Source organism: Bombina bombina, chromosome 6 (genome assembly GCF_027579735.1).
Source record: "Bombina bombina isolate aBomBom1 chromosome 6, aBomBom1.pri, whole genome shotgun sequence".
NCBI lineage: Eukaryota > Metazoa > Chordata > Amphibia > Anura > Bombinatoridae > Bombina > Bombina bombina.
This window is the reverse complement of record NC_069504.1, coordinates 240,538,732-240,557,709: the sequence shown is the minus strand read 5'-3', so window position 1 is coordinate 240,557,709 and position 18,978 is coordinate 240,538,732. Positions and strand designations below refer to the sequence as shown.

Sequence of the window (18,978 nt, the reverse complement as noted above, 5' to 3'; positions counted from 1 at the left end):
AAATGTGCAGCCTTCCATCTGCACAGCTGTCTAACCCACATACAATTGTACGACTTCTGATTTTCTATGAATGCATCTTTAAATGGGACACAATTATATGAATTAAATGCATTGTCAGTAAAAGGGCTATTTGATTTTGCAATGAAACAGGGAAATTACAAAGATGCTGGAAGGATAGATGAGATTTGTGATATCACAATTAAATATAAATCGTATGTTATAAGACTTGGAAATAATATAGTTTACAAAACTCACATTGTATGTATAAAATATGTTTTTGTTTGTTTAAAAAATGTATCACTAGTGTAGCAAACACTAATGAATATGTGGATGGATAGTGATCCAGTTTTAGAGATTAGGTATCAATAATGTTAATGCATTAAAAGTTTTTTTCTATAGTAATGTTCATAGTTAATGATGTGTAAGGGTGCAAGAACTTATTTTCACAGCAGAATCACTGTAAAAACTGTATGATATTAGGCTTAATGTACCATCATGTGTCATGTACATGTTAGTAGATTCATAATGACTATTGTTTCCTTTATGGGAAATTCTCCAATAAATAGGTTGCTACAGCTACTTGTCAACACTGGTCTCATTTTATTAGTCCTATTTATAGTCCCGTGTGAATTTTCACAACCCCTGAACACCCTGTGGGACTCAGACATTTTTTTCTTTATTGCATATCATGATGTGCAAATAGGGATTTCTTTCATGTAATTAGCAAGAGTCCATGAGCTAGTGACGTATGGGATATACATTCCTACCAGGAGGGGCAAAGTTTCCCAAACCTTAAAATGCCTATAAATACACCCCTCACCACACCCACAATTCAGTTTTACAAACTTTGCCTCCGATGGAGGTGGTGAAGTAAGTTTGTGCTAGATTCTACGTTGATATGCGCTCCGCAGCAAGTTGGAGCCCGGTTTTCCTCTCAGCGTGCAGTGAATGTCAGAGGGATGTGAGGAGAGTATTGCCTATTTGAATGCAGTGATCTCCTTCTACGGGGTCTATTTCATAAGGTTCTCTGTTATCGGTCGTAGAGATTCATCTCTTACCTCCCTTTTCAGATCGACGATATACTCTTATATATACCATTACCTCTGCTGATTCTCGTTTCAGTACTGGTTTGGCTATCTGCTATATGTAGATGAGTGTCCTGGGGTAAGTAAGTCTTATTTTCTGTGACACTCCAAGCTATGGTTGGGCACTTTGTTTATAAAGTTCTAAATATATGTATTCAAACATTTATTTGCCTTGACTCAGAATGTTCAACTTTCCTTATTTTTCAGACAGTCAGTTTCATATTTGGGATAATGCATTTTAATTTAACATATTTTACCTTAAAATTTGACTTTTTCCCTGTGGGCTGTTAGGCTCGCGGGGGCTGAAAATGCTTCATTTTATTGCGTCATTTTTGGCGCGGACTTTTTTGGCGCAAAAATTCTATTTCCGTTTCCGGCGTCATACGTGTCGCCGGAAGTTGCGTCATTCTTTGACGTTATTTTGCGCCAAAAATGTCGGCGTTCCGGATGTGGCGTCATTTTTGGCGCCAAAAGCATTTAGGCGCCAAATAATGTGGGCGTCTTTTTTGGCGCTAAAAAATTTGGGCGTCATTTTTGTCTCCACATTATTTAAGTCTCATTATTTATTGCTTCTGGTTGCTAGAAGCTTGTTCACTGGCATTTTTTTCCCATTCCTGAAACTGTCATTTAAGGAATTTGATCAATTTTGCTTTATATGTTGTTTTTTTCTTTTACATATTGCAAGATGTTCCACGTTGCAACTGAGTCAGAAGTTACTACAGGAAAATCACTGCACAGTGCTGGAGCTACCAAGCTAAGTCTGCTATAAACTTTTGGTATCTGTTTCTCCAGCTGTTATTTGTATTGCATGTCATGTCAAACTTATTAATGCAGATAAAATTTCCTTTAGTACTGTTACATTACCTGTTGCTGTTCCGTCAACATCTAATTTTCAGAGTGTTCCTGATAACATAAGAGATTTTATTTATTTTAAATCCATTAAGAAGGCTATGTCTGTTATTTCTCCTTCTAGTATACATAAAAGTCTTTTAAAACTTCTCTTTTTTTCAGATGAATTTTTAAAATGAACATCATCATTTTGATGCTGATAAATCTTTGTATTTGTCCAAGATGGAATTTATTCGTTCTTTACTTAAAGAAGTGTTATTTGCATTAGAAATAGAGGATTCTGGTCCTCTTGATACTAAATGTAAACGTTTAAATAAGGTAGTTATTCCAGAAGTGTTTTATCTCCCTGATGCTATTTCTGAAGTAATTTCCAGGGAATGGAATAATTTGGGTAATTTATTTACTCCTTCTAGACGTTTAAGCAAATTATATCCTGTGCCATCTGACAGATTAGAGTTTTTTGGGACAAAAATCCCTAAGGTTATGGGGCTGTCTCTACTCCTGCTAATGTACTACTATTCCTATGGCAGATAGTACTTCATTTAAGGATCCTTTAGATAGGAAAATTGAATCCTTTCTAAGAAAAGCTTACTTATGTTCAGGTAATCTTCTTAGACCTGCTATATTTTTAGCGGATGTTGCTGCAGCTTCAACTTTTTGGTTAGAAGCTTTAGCGCAACAAGTAACAGATCATAATTTTATAGCATTATTATTATTCTATAACATGCTAATAATTTTATTGGTGATACCATCTTTTGATATCATTAGAGTTGATGTCAGGTATATGTCTCTAGCTATTTTAGCTAGAAAAGCTTTATGGATTAAACTTGGAATACTGACATGTCTTCTAAGTCAACTTTGCTTTCCCTTTCTTTCCAGGGTAAATAATCATTTCGTTCCTTTCCTCACAACAAGGAACAAAAGCCTGATCCTTCATCCTCAGGAGCGGTTTCAGTTTGGAAACTATTTCCAGTTTGGAATATATCCGAGCTTTATAGAAACCTATAGCCAGCTCCTAAGTACCTATGAAGGTGCGGCCCTTATTCCAGCTCAGCTGGTATGGGGCAGATTACGTTTTCTTCAAAGAAATTTGGATCAATTCCGTTCTTAATCTCTGGTTTCAGAAACATTGTTTCAGAAAGGTACAGAATTGGCTTCAAGTTAAGGCCTCCTGCTAAGAGATTCTTTTCTTTCCCGTGTCCCAGTTAACACAGCAAGGCTCAGCATTTCTGAAATGTGTTTCAGATCTAGAGTTGGCTGGAGTATTTATGCCAGTTCCAGTTCTGGAACAGGGGCTGGGGTTTTATTTTATCTCTTCATTGTACCAAAGAAGGTCAATTCCTTCAGACCAGTTCTGGATCTATCATTATTGAATCGTTATGTTAGGATACCAACATTCAAGATGGTTACTGTAGGACTATCCTGCCTTTTGTTTAGCAAGGGCATTATATGTCTACAATAGATTTACAGGATGTGTATCTGCATATTCCGATTCATCCAGATTACTTTTAGTGTCTGAGATTCTCTTTTTAGACAAGCATTACCAGTTTTGTGGCTCTACCGTTTGGCCTAGCCTCAGTTCCAAGAATTTTTTTCAAAGGTTCTCGGTGCCCTTCTTTCTGTATTCAGAGAATAGGGTTTTGGTATTTCCTTATTTGGACGATATCTTGGTACTTGCTCAGTCTTCTCATTTTCGTAGAATCTCATACGAATCGACTTGTGTTGTTTCTTCAAGTTCATGGTTGGAGGATCAATTTACCAATCAGTTCATTGATTCCTCAGACAAGGGTAACCTTTTTAGGTTTCTAGATAAATTCAGTGTCTATGACTCTGTCCTTGTCAGTCAAGAGAAGTTTAACATTGATATCAGCTTGTCAAAACCTTCAGTCACAATCATTCCCTTTGGTAGCCTTATGCATGGAAATGTTGGGTCTTAGGACTGCCGCATCAGATGCGATCTCCTTTGCTCGTTTTCACATGCGACCTCTTCAGCTCTGTATGCTGAACCAATGGTGCAGGGATTACTCAAAGATATCTCAATTAATATCTTTAAACCGATTTTATGACACTCTCTGACATGGTGGACAGATCACCATCGTTTAGTTCAGGGGGCTTCTTTGTTCTTCCGACCTGGACTATAATCTCAACAGATGCTAGTTTTACAGGTTGGGGAGCTGTGTGGGGGTATCTGACGGCACAAGGGGTTTGGGAATCTCAGGAGGTGAGATTTCCGATCAATATTTTGGAACTCCGTGCAATTTTCAGAGCTCTTCAGTCTTGGCCTCTTCCGAAGAGAGAGTTGTTCATTTGTTTTCAGATAAGACAATGTCACATCTGTGGCATACATCAATCATCAAGGAGGGACTCACAGTCCTCTGGCTATGAAAGAAGTATCTCGAATTTTGGTTTGGGCGGAATCCAGCTCCTGTCTAATCTCTGCGGTTTATATCCCAGGTATGGACAATTGGAAAGCGGATTATCTCAGTCGCCAAACGTTGCATCCGGGCGAATGGTCTCTTCACCCAGAGGTATTTCTTCAGATTGTTCAAATGTGGGAACTTCCAGAAATAGATCTGATGGCTTCTCATCTAAACAAGAAACTTCCCAGGTATCTGTCCAGATCCCGGGATCCTCAGGCGGAGGCAGTGGATGCATTTTCACTTCCTTGGAAGTATCATCCTGCCTATATCTTTCCGCCTCTAGTTCTTCTTCCAAGAGTAATCTCCAAGATTCTGAAGGAATGCTCGTTTGTTCTGCTGGTAGCTCCGGCATGGCCTCACAGGTTTTGGTATGAGGATCTTGTCCGGATGGCCTCTTGCCAACCGTGGACTCTTCCGTTAAGACCAGACCTTTTGTCTCAAGGTCCTTTTTTCCATCAGGATCTGAAATCCTTAAATTTAAAGGTATGGAGATTGAACGCTTGATTCTTGGTCAAAGAGGTTTCTCTGACTCTGTGATTAATACTATGTTACAGGCTCGTAAATCTGTATCCAGAGAGATATATTATAGAGTCTGGAAGACTTATATTTCTTGGTGTCTTTCTCATCATTTTTCTTGGCATTCTTTTAGAATACCGAGAATATTACAATTTCTTCAGGATGGTTTAGATAAGGGTTTGTCCGCAAGTTCCTTGAAAGGTCAAATCTCTGCTCTTTCTGTTCTTTTTCAACAGAAAGATTGCTATTCTTCCTGATATTCATTGTTTTGTACAAGCTTTGGTTCGTATAAAGCCTGTCATTAAGTCAATTTCTCCTCCTTGGAGTTTGAATTTGGTTCTGGGGGCTCTTCAAGCTCCTCCATTTGAACCTATGCATTCATTGGATATTAAATTACTTTCTTGGAAAGTTTTGTTCCTTTTGGCCATCTCTTCTGCCAGAAGAGTTTCTGAATTATCTGCTCTTTCTTGTGAGTCTCCTTTTCTGATTTTTCATCAGGATAAGGCGGTGTTGCGAACTTCTTTTGAATTTTTACCTAAGTTGTGAATTCCAACAACATTAGTAGAGACATTGTGGTTCCTTCATTATGTCCTAATCCTAAGAATTCTAAGGAGAAATCGTTGCATTCTTTGGATGTTATTAGAGCTTTGAAATATTATGTTGAAGCTATTAAGTCTTTCCGAAAGACTTCTGGTTTATTTGTTATCTTTTCCGGTTTTAGAAAGGCCAGAAAACTTCTGCCATTTCTTTGGCATCTTGGTTGAAATCTTTATTTCATCTTGCCTATTTTGAGTCGGGTAAGACTCCGCCTCATAGGATTACAGCTCATTCTACTAGGTCAGTTTCTACTTCCTGGGCGTTTAGGAATGAAGCTTCGGTTGATCAGATTTGCAAAGTGGCAACTTGGTTCTCTTTGCATACTTTTACCAAATTCTACCATTTTGTTGTATTTTCTTCTTCTGAAGCAGTTTTTGGTAGAAAAGTACTTCAGGCAGCGGTTTCAGTTTGAATCTTCTGCTTATGTTTTTCATTAAACTTTATTTTGGGTGTGGATTATTTTCAGCAGGAATTGGCTGTCTTTATTTTATCCCTCCCTCTCTAGTGACTCTTGTGTGGAAAGATCCACATCTTGGGTAGTCATTATCCCATACGTCACTAGCTCATGGACTCTTGCTAATTACATGAAAGAAAACATAATTTATGTAAGAACTTACCTGATAAATTCATTTCTTTCATATTAGCAAGAGTCCATGAGGCCCGCCCTTTTTTGTGGTGGTTATGATTTTTTGTATAAAGCACAATTATTCCAATTCCTTATTTTATATGCTTTCGCACTTTTTTCTTATCACCCCACTTCTTGGCTATTCGTTAAACTGAATTGTGGGTGTGGTGAGGGGTGTATTTATAGGCATTTTAAGGTTTGGGAAACTTTGCCCCTCCTGGTAGGAATGTATATCCCATACGTCACTAGCTCATGGACTCTTGCTAATATGAAAGAAATGAATTTATCAGGTAAGTTCTTACATAAATTATGTTTTATTGCCATACTAAGTGACTTAGAGCCAAAGTAAGATCCTAACACACACACGTAAAGGAAGATATTATCCTTAAAGCCATGGCTGCCAAATAGTGCTGTAGCAATCCCATCTAGCAGCCAAGGTACATATTATAGAACAACTATGTCAATAAAATGCTATATCCTTGTGATAATAGAATTGCACTGTGTTGTTTATTTACAAACACAAGTGCAAACTGTTTAATTGCATTTCAAATTACATCTGTCTCCTACAAAAAAATAAGTCTGCAATATAGAATGCTTTTAAGTTATTAAAAATGTCCTTAGCTGTCTCACATACTATTTTAAAATACTATTTTATTGTATTCTTAGAGAAACATGCTTAACTCTATCATACAAATCTAGGGATTCATTTAAAAAAAACTAATTTCTGGCTAAATCACAATTCAGTTAAAATGATCAACAATTTTCCTACATAATTATCAAGAGTAAAATCTATGGTGATTTTTGTTTATACATTACATGAGTACATTTTCATCTCATAAATTCATTCCATGTGTTATTAAAAGGCTGACCAGCAATATACATATGCTACTTTCTCTGTTCTCTATACTTGTTTAATACTAAATTCTAGATGAGATACTGCAACAAATAGAAATCATATTACACATTACTTACTTGGTAAAACGTTCACTCATTTGATATTTGAGAATATAAATAAATTAATATCAGCTAGTGATCCCAGTAACAATGAGACAGTGTTATCCTGTAGAGTGCCATTTTATGCCCTGTGTGACTGGAACAGCTGCAGTCCTCTGCTGCCTACTAGAGTATCTTCCCCTTTTTCCTTTAGTACCAATCCCCTCCCAATGACGGCACAGAGCAGAAAGCAATAAATATATAGCTTGGAAATACATTTTGTAAGAAGTGGTCTGTTCATCCACAAGTCCGGAAGAGAGCTGCAGTCATAGTGCTAAATAAAAAAACATTCATCATAACTGCTTTCATTTCTTTTTCCAATGTGGGATGAAATATATGAAATATGTCTGAATTTTACTCCAAAAGGGAAATGGCTCAATAGGCTTTTTAGTGAAGAACCAAACCACGTAATAAATTCCACCCCAAGAAATGTAAACCTGTAGACAAAGTTCTTTGCTTTATATAAACATTCCTTTATTTATTACCTGAGTAGCTAACTCTTCCGGTTTACCCTGTGTCTTATTTTAGTTTTACACCGTAATTAGTGTGAGTCCTGTTGAGTATCACAGAACATTACTGGTTTATTAGTTTACTTCTACATTTCATTTAACCTTCCCTCTGTAAACCCTTAAAGTATCACATCTATTCTACATTAAAGTATCACATCTATTCTACATTAAAGTATCACATCCATTCCACCTTAAAGTATCACATCTATTCTACATAAAAGTATCACATCCATTCCACCTTAAAGTATCACATCTATTCTACATTAAAGTATCACATCCATTCCACCTTAAAGTATCACATCTGTTCTACATTAAAGTATCACATCCATTCCACCTTAAAGTATCACATCTGTTCTACCTTAAAGTATTACATCCATTCTACCTAGCATAAACTAAAATGTTTTATCTTTTAATATGCCTACTTTTGCAAAAGTAAATTATACACTTACCAAAAACCTTGTAGAAATTGCATCCTCCATGTTTTGTCTATTGGTTGGAGTAGTTGCTTGGGTTAAAAAACTATTAAGGGCTAGATTACGAGTGGCGCGAGCGATAAGGGGTTTATCACAGCTGTTTGCGCACGTTGGGTTTGTTTATATACACATAAATACATATGTACACACGCTAAATACATTTTTAATAAAATGTTATACTGTGTATTTATTGTAAATATTTCACATTCCAATGTTCTGCACATAGCAGAACATGTTCTAAGTATTTCTAATAGATATTCCTATATATATCTGTATATATTTATACCTATATAATTTTATATATACAGGTAGCCCTCAGTTTACGCCGGGGTTAGGTTCCAGAAGGAATGGTTGTAAATCGAAACCGTTGTAAATTGAAACCCAGTTTATAATGTAAGTCAATGGGAAGTGAGGGAGTTAGGTTCCAGGCCCCTCTCAAAATTGTCATAAGTAACACCTAATACATTATTTTTAAAGCTTTGAAATGAAGACTTTAAATGCTAGAAAGGATTATAAACCTAATAACATAATCACAAAACACAAAATATATAATTAAATTAAGTTAAATGAACAAAAACATTTGCTAAACAGAATTATAAACCTAATAAAATAATCACACAACACAGACTTCACTTGCATTTTTCTGCAAACAGTTCTTTCTATGCATTCCAATCTGGACTGAGTTATAGACAGGAAGATCTTGTTCCTTTGAAATCTGCTCGATAGCTCAGGTCTGGTTAAAATGATTAATTTCAGCTTGCTTGGCTTTGCTGCAACACAAGCGGACAGCTCCACCTACCTGCTATTTTAATAAATGCACTGCTGCTCAATGCTTTTCAATAGCAGTCACATGACTGGAAAAAAAGGTTGTTATTCTGAAACGGTGTAAATTGAACCGTTGTAAAACGAGGGCCACCTGTATATATATATATATATATATATATATATATATATATATTCCAAAAGTAATGGTCGCACTCTCAGGTCTTTTAGTGAAAAAACGTAATAAATTTTAATGAAACGTTTTCGGGGTAATCTACCCCATCATCAGCATAATCATACAGTGCATCAAACAAACTTAAATAGAAGCATGTTGCTCATTAACCAAATCAAAACTAAATCAAAAATACCTGTGTGTAGAAATTTCTCAGTGTGGTGACGCCAAACAGTGTGTGTGTGGACCGCATATTTTGCGTTCCACTGTGAGGACCGGAAGTGTAAAGTGTAGTATTATATCCGGTATCCTCGATTTTATAAAAGACTTATAGTGTTATTGTATACATACAAGAATACTGTGTTACTTATTTTAAGTTACTAAATGTGTAATAATGTTTCAATCTCTGTGTCATTATTGACAGTGTATCACACTCTTAGTGTATTGTTGCATTTGCGTACATTTATTTAGCCAGTGCCTTATACACTGCTCCTAGGCTCATATATACATATGTACATTACTTCCTGTTATCTAAATTACATCTCCCTTACTCGCGTGTTACTATTGCCTGTTGCGATGATCTGCGTGACAGGTTCGATAGAACTTGCTGTCATATTATAGTTGTCATAGTAACCATTTGTTGTGCCAGTTCTACTTAGGCGGATTGATCTATTGGTTTACCTGTCTCAGATTACACGTTATCCTATAGCCGGTACATTTTGCCTTCATGTCTCACTATTAACCTGGTTTGCATACATCTACATATCTCTTATGCTCGTCCTAGAGTGTATTAGTTAAAGGCATATATAGGGGCTAAACAGTATTCTCTGGCTCTTATTGTATATAGTATCTATATATTATCTCGAGTATGGTACATGTATTTCTAAAGCTGGCTTTGTGGATTATGTGGTAGGTCCCCCCAGTTGGACCTAGATAACAGTGAAGAAAAGTAAAATCATCAAACCATCTAACATGGATAGAAGATACAAAATTAAATAAATAAATAAATAGCAGCCTCTTTATTGCTGCTGCATTACACACTTAACTTAAGTAATGTATAGTTGGTTTTGATCTTGTTGTAAATTATACTGTATCTATCTCTCTTGTGCCTGTATACACTTTACATCTAATACACACATCTTAGCTCTCTGAATGTATAATAAAGAAAGCTATTGTTGTCTTATAAGTCCAGATAGTTGCTCCGTGTCATATTGCTTATATAGTGATGTCCATCCTTGATGCACCCTTTGGTTTCATCGTAGTTAGACAATCCTAGTACAGTGTCCCTATTTCATGATGTAGGCACAACCTGACCCTAGGGTGTATGGGGTATCCTCCTTATTTGCATGGTTGATGTCATCTCCTGTCATGGTTATGTGCCCATGGTTCCACGGCCTGTGGCTTTTCTGATGTTCCTATCGGTTATTCTCCGCACCTTGAGATTGTCACCTTAGATTGGTGTTAGTGGATGATCCCTATGTATTTGCCATGGATGTAAAGAAAGCTCAGTATTTTAAGACTGCATGAGAACTTGTTGGCTATAGGCATTAATATACCGAGTATTATTGCATTGGAGGAATCATTACCATGGCTCCCCCAACACCAGATAGTGCACCCTGCACTGAGTGGTCTACCCCCCAAGTGGCCTGACCCTCAGTACATTGTCACCAACTACTCAAGGTGTACTTGCCATGGCCCAGTATGTATCTCAGCTTAAATGAGCGTTTTAAAATCTGGAGGTGAGTTTAACCCTCCTGGGGCTACCGTGCCCAATCTATAAATCCATTCAGCTTCTCTTCTAAGCAGGGCCTTGTTTCTGTCCCCACCCCTATCGAGGGGGGGGGATATGGTCAATCAGGATATACCTGATGGTGGACACCTGGTGTCCCATGTTGGCACAATGTCTGGCCACTGGTTGATCCGATCCTCCTTGTTCTAATGCCAATCGTATTGCCCGTCTGTGGTTAGCCATCCTATCGCGGAGTGTTCCGCTCGTCTTGCCCACATAGAACCGGGCACATGGACAGAATAATAGGTAGACTACAAATGTTGTAGTACAGGATATTGAGTGCTTGATCTTAAATACTTTATTCGTGTGAGGATGGTGAAAGGTTTTAGTTGTTATGAGTCCATTACATGTTGTGCACCCTAGGCATCTGTATGAGCCTTTGATGTTAGTATGGGCAGTATCCATGTAGCTTGATTTAGGATCTGTGCGTACCAGGCTGTCCTTGAGGTTACTTCCCCTCCGGTATGCTACCATTGGTGTCAGGTTGTGCGTGAAGGTCAATTTAGGGTCAGACTGTACTATTGGCCAGTGTTCTCTTAATATGTTACCAGCTTGTGTGGTGTTTGGTGAAAACGTTGTTGCCATTATCAATTTATTCAGCTTCTCTGTCAGATTCCCCTTGTATATCAGACTGTCCTGTGTGTGTGGAAGGACTTCTCTTAGGGTACTATCAAGTATCTGTTGCTTGTATCCCCGCTGTAGGAATTTGTCCCGCATGAGCTGCAGCTGTGAGACCCCTGTGGCTCTGTTAGATACTTGATACTAAATCAAGCTACATGGATACTGCCCATACTAACATCAAAGGCTCATACAGATGCCTAGGGTGCACAACATGTAATGGACTCATAACAACTAAAACCTTTCACCATCCTCACACGAATAAAGTATTTAAGATCAAGCACTCAATATCCTGTACTACAACATTTGTAGTCTACCTATTATTCTGTCCATGTGCCCGGTTCTATGTGGGCAAGACGAGCGGAACACTCCGCGATAGGATGGCTAACCACAGACGGGCAATACGATTGGCATTAGAACAAGGAGGATCGGATCAACCAGTGGCCAGACATTGTGCCAACATGGGACACCAGGTGTCCACCATCAGGTATATCCTGATTGACCATATCCCCCCCCTCGATAGGGGTGGGGACAGAAACAAGGCCCTGCTTAGAAGAGAAGCTGAATGGATTTATAGATTGGGCACGGTAGCCCCAGGAGGGTTAAACTCACCTCCAGATTTTAAAACGCTCATTTAAGCTGAGATACATACTGGGCCATGGCAAGTACACCTTGAGTAGTTGGTGACAATGTACTGAGGGTCAGGCCACTTGGGGGGTAGACCACTCAGTGCAGGGTGCACTATCTGGTGTTGGGGGAGCCATGGTAATGATTCCTCCAATGCAATAATACTCGGTATATTAATGCCTATAGCCAACAAGTTCTCATGCAGTCTTAAAATACTGAGCTTTCTTTACATCCATGGCAAATACATAGGGATCATCCACTAACACCAATCTAAGGTGACAATCTCAAGGTGCGGAGAATAACCGATAGGAACATCAGAAAAGCCACAGGCCGTGGAACCATGGGCACATAACCATGACAGGAGATGACATCAACCATGCAAATAAGGAGGATACCCCATACACCCTAGGGTCAGGTTGTGCCTACATCATGAAATAGGGACACTGTACTAGGATTGTCTAACTACGATGAAACCAAAGGGTGCATCAAGGATGGACATCACTATATAAGCAATATGACACGGAGCAACTATCTGGACTTATAAGACAACAATAGCTTTCTTTATTATACATTCAGAGAGCTAAGATGTGTGTATTAGATGTAAAGTGTATACAGGCACAAGAGAGATAGATACAGTATAATTTACAACAAGATCAAAACCAACTATACATTACTTAAGTTAAGTGTGTAATGCAGCAGCAATAAAGAGGCTGCTATTTATTTATTTATTTAATTTTGTATCTTCTATCCATGTTAGATGGTTTGATGATTTTACTTTTCTTCACTGTTATCTAGGTCCAACTGGGGGGACCTACCACATAATCCACAAAGCCAGCTTTAGAAATACATGTACCATACTCGAGATAATATATAGATACTATATACAATAAGAGCCAGAGAATACTGTTTAGCCCCTATATATGCCTTTAACTAATACACTCTAGGACGAGCATAAGAGATATGTAGATGTATGCAAACCAGGTTAATAGTGAGACATGAAGGCAAAATGTACCGGCTATAGGATAACGTGTAATCTGAGACAGGTAAACCAATAGATCAATCCGCCTAAGTAGAACTGGCACAACAAATGGTTACTATGACAACTATAATATGACAGCAAGTTCTATCGAACCTGTCACGCAGATCATCGCAACAGGCAATAGTAACACGCGAGTAAGGGAGATGTAATTTAGATAACAGGAAGTAATGTACATATGTATATATGAGCCTAGGAGCAGTGTATAAGGCACTGGCTAAATAAATGTACGCAAATGCAACAATACACTAAGAGTGTGATACACTGTCAATAATGACACAGAGATTGAAACATTATTACACATTTAGTAACTTAAAATAAGTAACACAGTATTCTTGTATGTATACAATAACACTATAAGTCTTTTATAAAATCGAGGATACCGGATATAATACTACACTTTACACTTCCGGTCCTCACAGTGGAACGCAAAATATGCGGTCCACACACACACTGTTTGGCGTCACCACACTGAGAAATTTCTACACACAGGTATTTTTGATTTAGTTTTGATTTGGTTAATGAGCAACATGCTTCTATTTAAGTTTGTTTGATGCACTGTATGATTATGCTGATGATGGGGTAGATTACCCCGAAAACGTTTCATTAAAATTTATTACGTTTTTTCACTAAAAGACCTGAGAGTGCGACCATTACTTTTGGAATATTGATTACATGTTGGCACCCAGGCGGATGACCATTGGAGGGTAACACTGTGTAACTGATGGGTTTTTATATATATATATATATATATATATATATATATATATATATACAGGGATAGATATATATTTTAGCACAAAAAAAACATCAGCTATATAGAGAAATATGTATTTATGAATGTAAAGAACACTGGAATGGGAAATATTCCTATTTTCATGTCGGGTTAGAGAATATGGGATCGGGTTTGCGTGCGATTAGGTTTGCTTTTTTATTCTAAGTTCGGCTTTTCACACACATCGGTTAGTGCAAACAAAAACAGCTTATTTTCTACTTGTAATACGAGCACAACCCGACACACGCAAATAACTTACTTCTAGCAGTTAACACTTAAGCGAGAGTGTTAATTGGCGCAATATGGCCCTTTATTGGTCATTTTTTTCATAAGATTGTGCCAATCCTTTTTGATAAATAATTTTTTTTTTTTTTTTTTTTTTTACTCAACGTTGGAATTGCATCTGTCTTGTGGAGGATTGTGGAGATTCTAGGTATTTCAGCAGTACGTGAGACCATGATCAGTCAGCTGAGGGACTGCCAGGTTGTATAGGAAAAGGAGGTGCATCTTACTTGTGAGAGCAATGTGCTACATTGTGTGTATCACTATGCTTTTTTCTTACTGCGGTATGAAGAAATTTTTTAACATTTTTGTAATTCAGATGATTTCTATACAAATAACACTGTGCATATTGCAGTTATTGGGCTCCTAAGGGTCACCACTGATACAGCTCATATAGCACATGAATATATATAAATTATTATCTAGTGATACATTTTCTATTTTCCTAACGCATATATTTATTAACATTTTTATTTCACTTTAATGGTGAACAAAACCAGAACAAAATTTGCATATGGCAAGAAAACTGCTCAGTGGATAATCACAAAATGCATACTAAAAAACATAATTTATGTAAGAACTTACCTGATAAATTCATTTCTTTCATATTAGCAAGAGTCCATGAGCTAGTGACGTATGGGATATACATTCCTACCAGGAGGGGCAAAGTTTCCCAAACCTCAAAATGCCTATAAATACACCCCTCACCACACCCACAATTCAGTTTAACGAATAGCCAAGAAGTGGGGTGATAAGAAAAAAGTGCGAAAGCATATAAAATAAGGAATTGGAATAATTGTGCTTTATACAAAAAAATCATAACCACCACAAAAAAGGGCGGGCCTCATGGACTCTTGCTAATATGAAAGAAATGAATTTATCAGGTAAGTTCTTACATAAATTATGTTTTCTTTCATGTAATTAGCAAGAGTCCATGAGCTAGTGACGTATGGGATAATGACTACCCAAGATGTGGATCTTTCCACACAAGAGTCACTAGAGAGGGAGGGATAAAATAAAGAAAGCCAATTCCTGCTGAAAATAATCCACACCCAAAATAAAGTTTAATGAAAAACATAAGCAGAAGATTCAAACTGAAACCACTGCCAGAAGTACTTTTCTACCAAAAACTGCTTCAGAAGAAGAAAACACATCAAAATGGTAGAATTAGGAAAAAGTATGCAAAGAGGACCAAGTTGCTGCTTTGCAAATCTGATCAATCGAAGCTTCATTCCTAAACGCCCAGGAAGTAGAAACTGAACTAGTAGAATGAACTGTAATCCTTAGAGGCGGAGTTTTACCCGACTCGACATAAGCATGATGAAATAAAGATTTCAACCAAGATGCCAAAGAAATGGCAGAAGCTTTCTGGCCTTTTCTAGAACCGGAAAAGATAACAAATAAACTAGAAGTCTTACGGAAAGACTTAGTAGCTTCAACATAATATTTCAAAGCTCTAACAACATCCAAAGAATGCAACGATTTCTCCCTAGAATTCTTAGGATTAGGACATAATGAAGGAACCACAAATTCTCTACTAATGTTGTTGGAATTCACAACTTTAGGTAAAAAATCAAAAGAAGTTCTCAACACCGCCTTATCCTGATGAAAAATCAGAAAAGGAGACTCACAAGAAAGAGCAGATAATTCAGAAACTCTTCTGGCAGAAGAGATTGCCAAAAGGAACAAAACTTTCCAAGAAAGTAATTTAATGTCCAATGAATGCATAGGTTCAAACGGAGGAGCTTGAAGAGCCCCCAGAACCAAATTCAAACTCCAAAGAGGAGAAATTGACTTAATGACAGGTTTTATACGAACCAAAGCTTGTACAAAACAATGAATATCAGGAAGAATAGCAATCTTTCTATGAAAAAGAACAGAAAGAGCAGAGATTTGACCTTTCAAGGAACTTGCGGACAAACCCTTATCTAAACCATCCTGAAGAACTGTAAAATTCTCGGTATTCTAAAAGAAAGCCAAAAAATGATGAGAAAGACACCAAGAAATATAAGTCTTCCAGACTCTATAATATATCTCTCTAGATACAGATTTACGCGCCTGTAACATAGTATTAATCACAGAGTCAGAGAAACCTCTTTGACCAAGAATCAAGCGTTCAATCTCCATACCTTTAAATTTAAGGATTTCAGATCCTGATGGAAAAAAGGACCTTGCGACAGAAGGTCTGGTCTTAACGGAAGAGTCCACGGTTGGCAAGAGGCCATCCGGACCAGATCCGCATACCAAAACCTGTGAGGCCATGCCAGAGCTACCAGCAGAACAAACGAGCATTCCTTCAGAATCTTGGAGATTACTCTTGGAAGAAAAACTAGAGGCGGAAAGATATAGGCAGGATGATACTTCCAAGGAAGTGAAAATGCATCCACTGCCTCCGCCCGAGGATCCCGGGATCCGGACAGATACCAGGGAAGTTTCTTGTTTAGATGAGAAGCCATCAGATCTATTTCTGGGAGTTCCCACATTTGAACAATCTGAGGAAATACCTCTGGGTGAAGAGACCATTCACCCAAGTGCAACGTTTGGCGACTGAGATAATCCGCTTTCCAATTGTCCATACCTGGGATATGAACCGCAGAGATTAGACAGGAGCTGGATTCCGCCCAAACCAAAATTCGAGATACTTCTTTCATAGCCAGAGGACTGTGAGTCCCTCCTTGATGATTGATGTATGCCACAGTTGTGACATTGTCTATCTGAAAACAAATGAACAACTCTCTCTTCAGAAGAGGCCAAGACTGAAGAGCTCTGAAAATTGCACGGAGTTCCAAAATATTGATCGGAAATCTCACCTCCTGAGATTCCCAAACCCCTTGTGCCGTCAGATACCCCCATACAGCTCCCCAACCTGTAAGACTTGCATCTGTTGAGATTATAGTCCAGGTCGGAAGAACAAAGAAGCCCCCTGAACCAAACGATGGTGATCTGTCCACCATGTCAGAGAGTGTCGTAAAATCGGTTTAAAGATATTAATTGAGATATCTTTGAGTAATCCCTTCACCATTGGTTCAGCATACAGAGCTGAAGAGGTCGCATGTGAAAACGAGCAAAGGAGATCGCATCTGATGCGGCAGTCCTAAGACCTAACATTTCCATGCATAAGGCTACCAAAGGGAATGATTGTGACTGAAGGTTTTGACAAGCTGATATCAATGTTAAACTTCTCTTGTCTGACAAGGACAGAGTCATAGACACTGAATCTATCTAGAAACCTAAAAAGGTTACCCTTGTCTGAGGAATCAATGAACTGATTGGTAAATTGATCCTCCAACCATGAACTTGAAGAAACAACACAAGTCGATTCGTATGAGATTCTTCGAAAATGAGAAGACTGAGCAAGTACCAAGATATCGTCCAAATAAGGAAATACCAAAACCCTGTTCTCTGATTACAGAAAGAAGGGCACGAGAACCTTTGAAAAAAATTCTTGGAACTGAGGCTAGGCCAAACGGTAGAGCCACAAAACTGGTAATGCTTGTCTAAAAAGAGAATCTCAGACACTAAAAGTGATCTGGATGAATCGGAATATGCAGATACACATCCTGTAAATCTATTGTAGACATATAATGCCCTTGCTAAACAAAAGGCAGGATAGTCCTACAGTAACCATCTTGAATGTTGGTATCCTAACATAATGATTCAATAATGATAGATCCGGAACTGGTCTGAAGGAATTGACCTTCTTTGGTACAATGAAGAGATAAAATAAAACCCCAGCCCCTGTTCCAGAACTGGAACTGGCATAATTACTCCAGCCAACTCTAGATCTGAAACACATTTCAGAAATGCTGAGCCTTTGCTGTGTTAACTGGGACACGGGAAAGAAAAAAATCTCTAAGCAGGAGGCCTTAACTTGAAGCCAATTCTGTACCTTTCTGAAACAATGTTCTGAAACCAGAGATTGAGAACGGAATTGATCCAAATTTCTTTGAAGAAAACGTAATCTGCCCCATACCAGCTGAGCTGGAATAAGGGCCGCACCTTCATAGGTACTTAGGAGCTGGCTATAGGTTTCTATAAGGCTTGGATATATTCCAAACTGAAAATAGTTTCCAAACTGATACCGCTCCTGAGGATGAAGGATCAGGCTTTTGTTCCTTGTTGTGAGGAAAGGAACGAAAATGATTATTTACCCTGGAAAGAAAGGGAAAGCAAAGAAGACATATCAGCATTCCAAGTTTAATCCATAAAGCTTTTCTAGCTAAAATAGCTAGAGACATATACCTGACATCAACTCTAATGATATCAAAAGATGGTATCACCAATAAAATTATTAGCATGTTATAGAATAATAATAATGCTATAAAATTATGATCTGTTACTTGTTGCGCTAAAGCTTCTAACCAAAAAGTTGAAGCTGCAGCAACATCCGCTAAAAATATAGCAGGTCTAAGAAGATTACCTGAACATAAGTAAGCTTTTCTTAGAAAGGATTCAATTTTCCTATCTAAAGGATCCTTAAATGAAGTACTATCTGCCGTAGGAATAGTAGTACATTAGCAGGAGTAGAGACAGCCCCATAACCTTAGGGATTTTTGTCCCAAAAAACTCTAATCTGTCAGATGGCACAGGATATAATTGCTTAAACGTCTAGAAGGAGTAAATAAATTACCCAAATTATTCCATTCCCTGGAAATTACTTCAGAAATAGCATCAGGGAGATTAAACACTTCTGGAATAACTACAGGAGATTTAAAAACCTTATTTAAACGTTTACATTTAGTATCAAGAGGACCAGAATCCTCTATTTCTAATGCAAATAATACTTCTTTAAGTAAAGAACGAATAAATTCCATCTTGAACAAATACAAAGATTTATCAGCATCAACCTC

General features: G+C 37.7%; 1 protein-coding gene across 1 annotated transcript in view; it reads right to left on the bottom strand.

The window, feature by feature from the left end:
* Window positions 1-7,193, bottom strand: part of PHLDA1 (pleckstrin homology like domain family A member 1) — a 38,438-nt gene extending 31,245 nt beyond the window's left edge. The window contains exon 1 of the mRNA XM_053716772.1: window positions 7,065-7,193. The gene's annotated coding sequence lies outside the window, so the exon portion shown is untranslated. The remainder of the gene's footprint in view (window positions 1-7,064) is intronic.
* Between the last annotated feature and the right edge of the window lie 11,785 nt (window positions 7,194-18,978).